The sequence below is a fragment of the Sinohyriopsis cumingii genome, chromosome 2 (assembly GCF_028554795.1).
Source record: "Sinohyriopsis cumingii isolate HCF-2022 chromosome 2, ASM2855479v2, whole genome shotgun sequence".
NCBI classification, from domain to species: Eukaryota; Metazoa; Mollusca; class Bivalvia; order Unionida; family Unionidae; genus Sinohyriopsis; species Sinohyriopsis cumingii.
Genome location: NC_142962.1, coordinates 76,169,563 through 76,180,014, shown reverse-complemented (window position 1 = coordinate 76,180,014; position 10,452 = coordinate 76,169,563). Strand labels below are relative to the sequence as shown.

Here is a 10,452-nt window from a genome sequence, read left to right as displayed (position 1 = left end):
TATATATATATATATATATATATATATATATATATATATATATATATATATATATATATATATATATTACATTGACGACAAGTATCAAACATTTATTGAAATATCCATAAACATCTCCATATTTAGTAAAATATCCACACGGTATTGGCAAAATCAACATAAATCTGTCAAACTGGTAATTTGTACACAGTGCCGGATTACCGAATAGGCAGAGTAGGGATTGGCCTAGGGGCCGCACGCCTTTTATGAGCTCTGCGACAGCGTATCAAAATAATATTGATTTGATCTCGAAAGAAAATTACAATCAAGCTTTCTTAAATTGTTTCCAAAAGATAGAGAGAAAAATGAAATATTGTTTAATAATATTTAATATTTTGTTCAATAACATAAAATGTTAATTTGTTTAATAACATTAATGATTGTTAATATTTAATTTGTGAATTAAAATTGGTTTATTAAAATTGTTGTTTGGTAAAATTATAAACGTATTAGGAGATAATTTGCGATGGGGTCCCCATGATTTCGACTGCCTAAGGGCCTTCACAGGGTTTAATCCAGCAGTGTTTGTACATACGTATGTTTCTGTTTGTTTTAGGAAAAATTCATGCCATTGCTTAACGAAGTCTTATGTATATTTAATTTATATTTTTCGTTGCCTTTTTTTCTCCTTGGATATATAAAATGTATATTGGTATTTGGTAATTAATCTTAGCTCAAAATCAAATTCATGGTGTAACGGATTAGGTACATTGATGTTTGTAAACAACATAATGTTAATCTTAATTTGAGTTAAAGACATTGGTATTCCCCTTTGTTAATACCGGTACTCCCGAGGTTTCCCATGTTCTTTTTTATAATTTTAGTAATAGACCTCATCTGTTGACATCGTGGGTCGGTGGTTCCTTCCCGGGTTTTCCAGGGTTCTTCCTCCATCATTTATACTGGCCGTCATGTATATCCTATCTTGTGCTGAGAAATGGAGTTAAACGATACAACAACAACAGTAACGACAATCTGCTGACAACTTAGATTGTTCTAGAAATGAAAGTTTGACCCTCATCTTGGTTTTGTTATTGTGTCTTAGTTTTTATATAATGCTGTTTACTTGCAAACATTATTCATTCTTGTTATAACATCGGAGGCAGAATCATTTGTATTGCTGTGTTCAAGTTTAATTTGGATTTATTTAATTGTTTAAATTATTTACTGGAATTACAAAGTTATCAATAATATTCTTGGACAGAAATATTAATTTGGATTATATTGAATTCAGACAAGAACATCTTGGATTATATAATTGTGATGTATCAAAAGAATGATGGCACACTTCCAAGTTCCAGACACACTACATGTACCTCAAAACAATTGGAATTTCATTATAACCTTATTTATTTTGGACTTGTGTTAGAATTTCTAGGATTTTTTGGGATTTAATTCCCAATACTCTAGTTTTTTAATTTTGCTTTTTATTCTAGGGAAACACTTTATTTGTTGAATTTCACTAAACTTGTTGGTTTTCGCGTTTTTCTGTTACTTTATTTAAGGCCATAGAGTCATAGCACAAGGTGTCTGTTTTGAATTTCAGATTAAAGTGCAGTTGCTGCTGAATGCTTCTGAAGTAAAAGTTCCCATTAGTGATAAAGTGTCCAAAGAATCTTCAAGTTGCCACCAAACAATAATATAGAGTACCTGTTCCTTTCAAAAACCTTAGAGACCAGGGTATTTTCTTTGTATATCAACCAAATTCCATACACGTGGTCATGAAACAGAGAGGTGAGGATGATTTGAAGAATTATTCAACACAGTTTCTGCATTGGTGTTCTGTAATGGTGAATTCCCTGCTTTTACATGCATTTATAACTATCATAATACCTTGTTGAATGCATTGGCTACATCTAGAGGACGGGCTATTCATGAACAACCTAAACATGCATGGGCGAATATATTCTTTGGTTAAGCTGATATCGAAAAAGACAAGCAGGTAAAGTAGTTAAAAAATTGAACATGGCTTTGAACTTTAAAACTAATAACGTCATTGTTCAGATAGCTAACGCAGCTCCATCTATCAATGCCATGGTGTGTAATATTGACAAAGAAATAGCACACAAAAGTATAAAAGTTTGCCACAAAGCTCGGTCAGAAAAGAAAAATTTACGGATTTTATTGAAAACTTACGACAACTGAAACCTTTTGTTCAAAGGCAGTGTTTATGAAAGAACTCTTTTTAATAAAGAATATAACTTTTATATAGTTATGGCTGTAGTTAACAGATTAAGAAAAAAAATCCAGTTCAATATACTGATGACAACGAAGAGGAAGCACTGGAATTGTAAATTCTCTGTCTTGATGGCATTTTGTCCAATTATGGTTTTAGTGCTGAAGTCTTTGGGAACGAAAGACATTTATTTTAATTAGTAACTTGCAAGCTGTGCACTTCTCGGAATATTGTATACATCTCAATGAAATTTCATGTCCAAGTTATGTAGTGTTGTTTATATCTTAACTTTGTTGTATAACCTGACTGTGTTTACTGTGCAAATGCATGCATTCCAAACATTTTGAATTTTCTAATTGATAGGCGGCAGCATCATTTAAGAAAAACATTTACTATTGCATTACATGTCTTTGGTTAATTTGTTTAATGTGCTTTTGATTTAAAGGAGGTAAGAAAGAGAATAAAGAAAAGAAAATTGGTTTTCAAGCTTCTTGAATAAATATGTTGGCAATGTAGAAATATATATGAAAATATACACATGAGACCACTTTAAATATTTATGTATTGGTTTCATAATTACATCAAAACAGATCCTTTGGACCGTGAAATAATATCTCCTAAAATCCACATTATTTAAGTAAATGCCTTCGCAGGCAAGATGTTTTGTTTTTCACGAATCTTTTACTGAAGGGTCCAGGCCTTTAGGACACACGATACTAATTATACAGAAGAACTGTGAACCAGTCAAAAATGGGTCAACCAATAATAGAGTATTTACGGGTTTGTTGGTCCATAATTGGTTAATAATGAAAATTAAAATCTTAGTAAAAATATCTTTTGAGAGCTTATCCTATATGTAATTAAAAAAAATAGAGACAAATTTCTACTGATGCAATTTTAGTATTTTCACAGGCTTGACTCAGGAGTACTCAATAATGAAAGTAGCACCTGATTCATTTGGTGCAGAATCAATAACATGTATTTCATGAACATGTAAATAAACAAAATGCCGCGGCTCATATAGTGTTCTCCACACATAAGCTTGCACCAAGGTTAGATGTGCATGGACAATTATAGGTCTCATCATCAGCACCCGGAAATTTTAAGTTATTGAATTTTGAATATGATGGTGTTTCCATATGTTTACTATTGGAGTTGAATTAGTACCGTGTGTCCTTTACGATTACTGGCAGTGTCACTATTGTTACAATACAGTATAGACTGCGACGGTCGTCCTGTTCACCCAGCTCTCCACTACTCGCATATATTTTTATAATGTAGCTGGAGGGTGAAAGTTAATAATTCTGGCTATTGCTGGAACATTCAGGCCCATGCCAATTGCTATTGTGCAAACACAGGTCTAAATTTTGGATTTATTTTGATTGGTTCTGAAATCACGTGATGCTTCATTTTTTCCAGTTTAGTATTTGTGATATTGTGCAATATTTTGTTTTCAGGCTTGTGCTCATCAGAATCGACATCGGCTTTGTTGCCTAACAACAACATGTAACTGTACCCAACACTCTCCAAATGTCACAGTAGGTAGGCTAGTGTTACTGAGCATTCCCGTTGTTTTATTCTTTAGTTCCACACAGATACCGTTCAGTATTTGGTCACAATTTTCAATTTTTTTAAATATTTGGCAACCTGTGTTTCAAAGTAGATGTTGGGCCTGTCTGGATTCTATACAACAAAACAAGTGTGCCTGATTTCCAGAGGTTCATTCAGAATTTTCATGTCTGTCGATGTTGCTGTTGCTGTAAGGGCTAAATGATACACCTCTGGAAACAAACGTCAGCTGACCAAGCCTTGGAAATGTTTGACGGAAGTCCTTTTCCCTAAAGTGGAAAAGAAAAGATTTATGCAGACAATTTGATTGTAAAATGTAAACAAAACTGAGAATCAACAATAGATTTTCTGAAGCTTATAAAATGTTTATAAACAGGTTCAAAGAAAATGTACAGAAATATGTCTTACACTGTGCCTGCTTGTTGCATCCTTATTCAATAATAGGTACAGTGGTTAGTAAAGCTAATTTAAAAAAAATACATAATTGCATGTTGCCATCTGTATGGTCATTGGTTTGAGCCTTCGATCCATATTTGCCAGTATGTCAGGACGTTTGACAGTTGCTTACTGTTTCACTGGTTCTCTCTGGACACTCCAGTTACCTCCATCTATACAACTAGAAACTATATAGGCTTAGCTAATGAAAGTGTGGTCAAGTCTTTTCTAGCAGTCAGTCATTAAATAATGTGTGACACACAAAACTCATTGCTTCTGCTAGGTTTTGTTGACTATTTGATCTAAATTAACGTTGAAACATAACAAAATCGGATATAATCAAAAGCAAATCGAATGCACGTTTTGTTTACACTTATTAGCATTAACCACTGCTGAAATGCATCATACTCTTATATCGCCGTTAAGTAAAGAAGTTATGAAATGAGCGCATGATTGTGTGTGTGTGTGTGTGTGTGTGTGTGTGTGTGTGTGTGAGAGAGAGAGAGAGAGAGAGAGAGAGAGAGAGAGAGAGAGAGAGAGATAGATTTTGATTTTGACTTTTTACGTAACTTTCATAATTTTTCTGTCATAACACTACGATGTCTACGTATGGCAGTTTATAGTGATGTCTAGTAATGGGGCATCATGCCACAGACATCTAGCATTATGTCCCACCAAGTCACATTATCCTGACACCAGCCCGACCAGTCCTAACACTAACCTTTTAATGCTGAGCGCCTATAGAGGCAGCTGTTTGTACCATTTTATAAGTCTTTGGCATGTCTCGGCCGGGTTTCGAACCCGCGACCTCCCGCATCCGAGGAGGACGCTCTGATCACTAGGCCACCATCGGGATCAAAGTGCAAAAATAGGACATGCTTGCACAAAATAGCAGGGCCGATTTGAAACCGACGATATAATTATCTTTTAAATATAAATATATAATGAGTATTGGAATACACCTGTCAATTTATTTTTAACCAAAATATGTTCGACCATGTTTTAAAAATGTTAAAGTTGCAGTCCTGCTACTTTATTGTTATTCCTATCATTTCGTTCCATTAAATGTTCACATTAGTTTTTAAAATGAGAAATTAAGACTCATTTATAAACAGCCATATATATTTTTGTACCATTTGTGTCATTCATAAATCATGTGTACTTCATCAGCAACAGTGCAACACATCAGCTTGTTATATAGTGTATTGCTTAGAATTTTTGCAGTTTCTTTATTGTCATTCAGGGACTCATGATTGGCATGCAATCGACAGAATTCTCCATCTCGCACTTGAAAGACACATCTGAAAATATCACATCGGTCTTCACATTCTTTGATTCTTCATCCTCCATTTTCCTGCTGGAAGATATCTTTTCAACCAGCTGTAATTGTCAAGAAAGTGTTTAAAGTCTGAATATTTAATTCTATATTTGGTTTCGACCAATCTGACTAAAATCAAATCTCCTCTGTCCTAGGTGAAGATCTGACAGCGACCGCTGTGGCCATGTTCTGGTGACCTTTGAATTAGCCAATGGAAATACGACTTTCAAAATTGTGAAAGTGAATCAAATCGTTCAGCACACGTTGATGCTCTTCAGTATCAAAACTCGGTCTCCCAAACGCGATGATATAAGACTTCATCTGATTGGCTGATAAAATTAGAGATCATGGCGATACCATTGGTCACCAGAACATGACCACTAAGTGGTCGCTGTCAGATCTCAACAGGCTAAATAAAACATGAGCGGCTACTTTTAGTTTCAATTACAAGATAGTATGTTGGTTTTGGCTTCTCGCTTCATGAGCAAGGTTTTAAAAAATATGATTTTATCGCTTCTTAACAGTCCAAGCTGCAGGTTCATTTGGTCCGGTACCATTAAGAAGAAAAGCCTTGGCTGATCTCTTAGAACTTTGGATCTATTTATTATTCTCTTTCCAATGCCTGGAAGAAAACAAGATCGTGTCAGGCTTTGTTTTGACAGGATTGTGTCTCCTGAAAAAGCCGAGTGTCAGGCGAAGGTAAGACTTGTAATAAGGGATTGCAGGGAATAGTTGTTCGTATGAAATAGCACTTAGAAAGCTAGAAACTTTTAATTGTTTACAGACTGTTAAACACAATCATCTATCCTAAATCAGAAAGATGTATCCAAAATATGTACATAGATATAGCGATTCAAATGTTTTAAATTAATGATATTGAGTGATTATTTTCATATTGCTTTTAAATTACTTAAACTATATAATATTATAAACTATGTGTAAATTCTGCAAATAAATTAAAAACTTTAATCTATTATTGCATCTGCTAAATGTAAATGAAAAAAAATAAGATTGATATTTTAAAATACCCAATTTAAAAAAGGTATTTAACAATTTTCAAAATCATGAATTTTGGCAACCCTGATTGGTAGAGACTGCATCTGTACCTTATGCATTTATACAAGATTCCTTTAATAGTACGTACCTATTCACATGTATCATGTAAGTACTTGCTCATGTACCGTCAATATTAACAAAAAAAACCTTGAATTCCGGACTTTCTTACAGTCAGATCCAGGTCCTGCATAATAGAATTCAGTGGAATAACAACTATAACAATCTGAGGTCTGTCCTGTCCATTTTTCATTGCCGTCATAGGTAAAACAGTGACTGTGTCGTTGTCGAGAGAGATCGAGAGAGAGAGAGAGAGAGAGAGAGAGAGAGAGAGAGTAATGCATCAACTTATTTCGACTTTAGATTATATCATATTCCAAGTTTTCTTTTTCATACTCCAGACAAGACTTTAAGTCGGCATAGAGGCTGCCATATTGTTTCCAAGTAAATATACATTACAATAATATATCTGGAATGTGGAATATTACAGTATGTCTCACATTTGTATCTTTCAGTTTCAGTATTTGAAGTTTAACACAGAAACAGTAATAACATCAAGTACCTGTCAAATCAAGTTAAATTGTCTAAAAACAAACTAGAACTTAAAATGTGCAATGTTTTAGGATTACGTTTTTCCTTCCAGAACAGTTCGCCGGAGGCTAATCACCAAACACATCGAATTGATGTGTATTCCGACAACTATTTCAGAGGTTTATTTCAGGAACTGACGGAAATGGCCGAGCGATGTTCTGAGTGTCACGTCACGTCCAGTACAGACAAGTGCAAGAGAGCGTTATGCTCTCTGTGTCGGTATGGCTTTGTCAGCTGGCTTCGCGTACGCCTTATACCGCGGCTTTACGCTGAAGTCCAAAGCGGCAGCAAAAAGCAGTTTGCACAACGAAAAGATCAAACGCAGCAGGCGCCCGCCGCTATTAGACACGCGCCCGACTATTTTGTATGGCGTAGTGCGCAAAACAGATGTCTACACCTCTGTACGCCAGAGACCTTGGCAAAGTTCTTTACTTTGCAGGATTTCTCTGCGGCCTTCAAGTAGAATATATGATAATTGCCAAATGCTTGCTGTATTGAGACCCTCTGCGGCCTTCAAGTAGAATATATGATAATTGCCAAATGCTTGCTGTATTGAGACCCTCTGCGGCCTTCAAGTAGAATATATGATAATTGCCAAATGCTTGCTGTATTGAGACCCTCTGCGGCCTTCAGGTAGAATATATGATAATTGCCAAATGCTTGCTGTATTGAGACCATCGAACCTTGACCACCTAGACATCAAAGATGCAGCAAAACCGTTACTATAACAACGCTGAGCTTTTGGACGCAGGAAATGCTACTTAAATAATGCATAATACCTGCTAATATGAGCACGCATGCGTGAAGTCCGCCACTGTTAGCACGATAGTTGTCTCTGCCATCAGTAAAGCCCTAGCATTTTTTGAACCACACTTTCTATTAACTGAGTTAGACAACAACAAAAAAGCAAGTACCGATGCGCGCCCGCCAAGGCAAGACTTTACCTCCAAGCTCGCACAGCCTGAGTTCAATCACATGCGCGCCTTCCACTATGATTACCTGAATGAGGGCTTACAATGGCGGCAAATAATTTCTGCGCAATTACAACCAGGTAATGTTTCAAAACAGACGACAGCTTGCAGATCGGTCGTCGCCTAATCTTTCCGACTTTTTACCGCCCTCGCCAGAGCAGCAAAATTACGACTTGATATTTATCTGCAGGTGGCATTCAAATGTGTAATGGTAGACGTCATGCGATATTACGCTTATCACAGTTACACCCATTCTCTAAACGTATTTTTTTTTCTGTACAGTTCACATAAAACTTTATTACAATTATTTCTTCCGTGTTTACTTTTAATGTTTCTTGCCACATGTAAACCACTGTAGCTAGTAGATGTCTTGTGATCTGTCTAGCACCGCACTTCCAGCATGAATAGACTCTCTTTTAAAATGTTCAACATGTATGTCATAATAATTACTGTAATAATTGTATTAATTATCATATATCTCTTTACTCCCTAGTTTAAGTCACTCGCATTTTTGGTAGACGAGCACCAAAATTTTAAAAGTTAAAACACTCGGTTTCCACCAGCTAACGGTGTTTGTCCTGAACAAAACAGGACTTTAAATACTTCCTGACACTTTTTTTTTAACTTTCCCAACTTCCCATGCATAGCCGCTATTTTATATTGAAGAAAAAGAAGACGACGAACACACACACACACACACACACACACACACACCACTTAATAAGATCTTATACTTCAAGCATAAAAAATAGTGTAATTATTTTGCTGAGATTCAGTTAAAGTTTTTTTTAAAATTAAAATTAATAAGTTTAAGATAAATATATACGATTTCCAAGAAAAGTGTTACTTAACCAGGTTCTTTTGTATTGTGGCTTGACACTATTCTCTTCGTATTCACGGGATGTTTGCCTCTGCTGATACGTCCCTTAATTTGTACCTTCGATTCAGTAGACCGTATCAACTTGTCTATACGGAGTCGTGATATTGGACAACTCTTGCGAGACTCAATAGCAACGGAACGTAATTATTCATTCCTGATGGGTTTGTACTTAAACACTTAGAGATTTAGTCATCTCGATCGATTCCATTAAACATAATTATAGTTTTAAACAGTGCATGCAGGCTTAATTATTCATAGAATGCATGTAAACAGTGCCAAACTCTTTCAGCTATAATGAGTGTTTTCGCGAACTGTATTTCAGTAAGTCGGGAAAAGGTAATTTTATCCCATAAACAAGCTTGCCGTTGAAATGTAAATAAATGAACAACAATGGACGCTAGTGTTTTACATGACACAGAAATGGCGAAGAAATAATTGTGAAATCACTACGTCCGTGGGAAAGAAATGTATTGATTTTAAAAAAAAAGTGTGTGATTCTGATAGGGTGGAATTTTTGTTCCATTTGAATCTTTTTACGTGTCCACTGCTAAATTAAAATGAGGTTTTCTTTGTTTTGTGCGTCTTTATTTGAACGGTTTTATATTTCCTTTTGCCATGAATCAAATTCAACAAACATCTAACAAAACATGGTCTAGACTTGAGGCAACTGTGCCTTCTGAGTCAGACATCTAAACTGACGCGTCACTGGCCCATTATTTTATGACTAGGGCGGGTGTATGAATGTTTAGGAAAAATCTCAAGTTGCAGAAGATTTACAATTTCTATACGTGTCAAAAAACAAATTTCAGTTCCGAAAGGTGTAAACTCAAACTAGTGGATTTAACAAGTTGTAGGAATTATACAGTATCATTGTAAGTAGCAAAATAATCTACCCCTGGACCTGTCCTCTGTCCTTTTTATCCACCTATACGTTTGCTTTTTCTCTCGTCTATCTGCTATCCGTTACTAATATATCTTTGTGACTGCGGTATTTGATGTCTGACCTTAGTTCATTCAAAACAGTATCCTGGCGATAATAGGCAACGGGTATAACTATTTTCTATGTTGTGTACTTCATTTTTAAATATCCTTTACTATGGTCATCTTCTGTCCTTCAAATAATTTTCATCATTGTTGTGATACTATTACTTATTTTCTTCTTCTCCTTAATACTATTTTATATTATTATTGATAATAATAATAATAATAATAATAATAATAATAATAATAATAATAATAATAATAATATTATTATTATTATTATTATTATTATTATTATATTGTTGTTACATGAATATACACTGAACTTAATCTCAAAGCTTAATTTGCCTATAATGAAAACTGTTGTAGGAGTATATTTTAATGAATAAACAAAAATATGTCCTGTAAATAAATGTCCGGTATATATTTCTTGGTATAT

General features: G+C 34.8%; 1 pseudogene; it reads right to left on the bottom strand.

Moving 5' to 3' along the window:
• Positions 1 to 2,758: 2,758 nt before the first annotated feature.
• On the bottom strand, positions 2,759 to 6,852 carry LOC149805216 (uncharacterized; annotated as a pseudogene).
• Between the last annotated feature and the right edge of the window lie 3,600 nt (positions 6,853 to 10,452).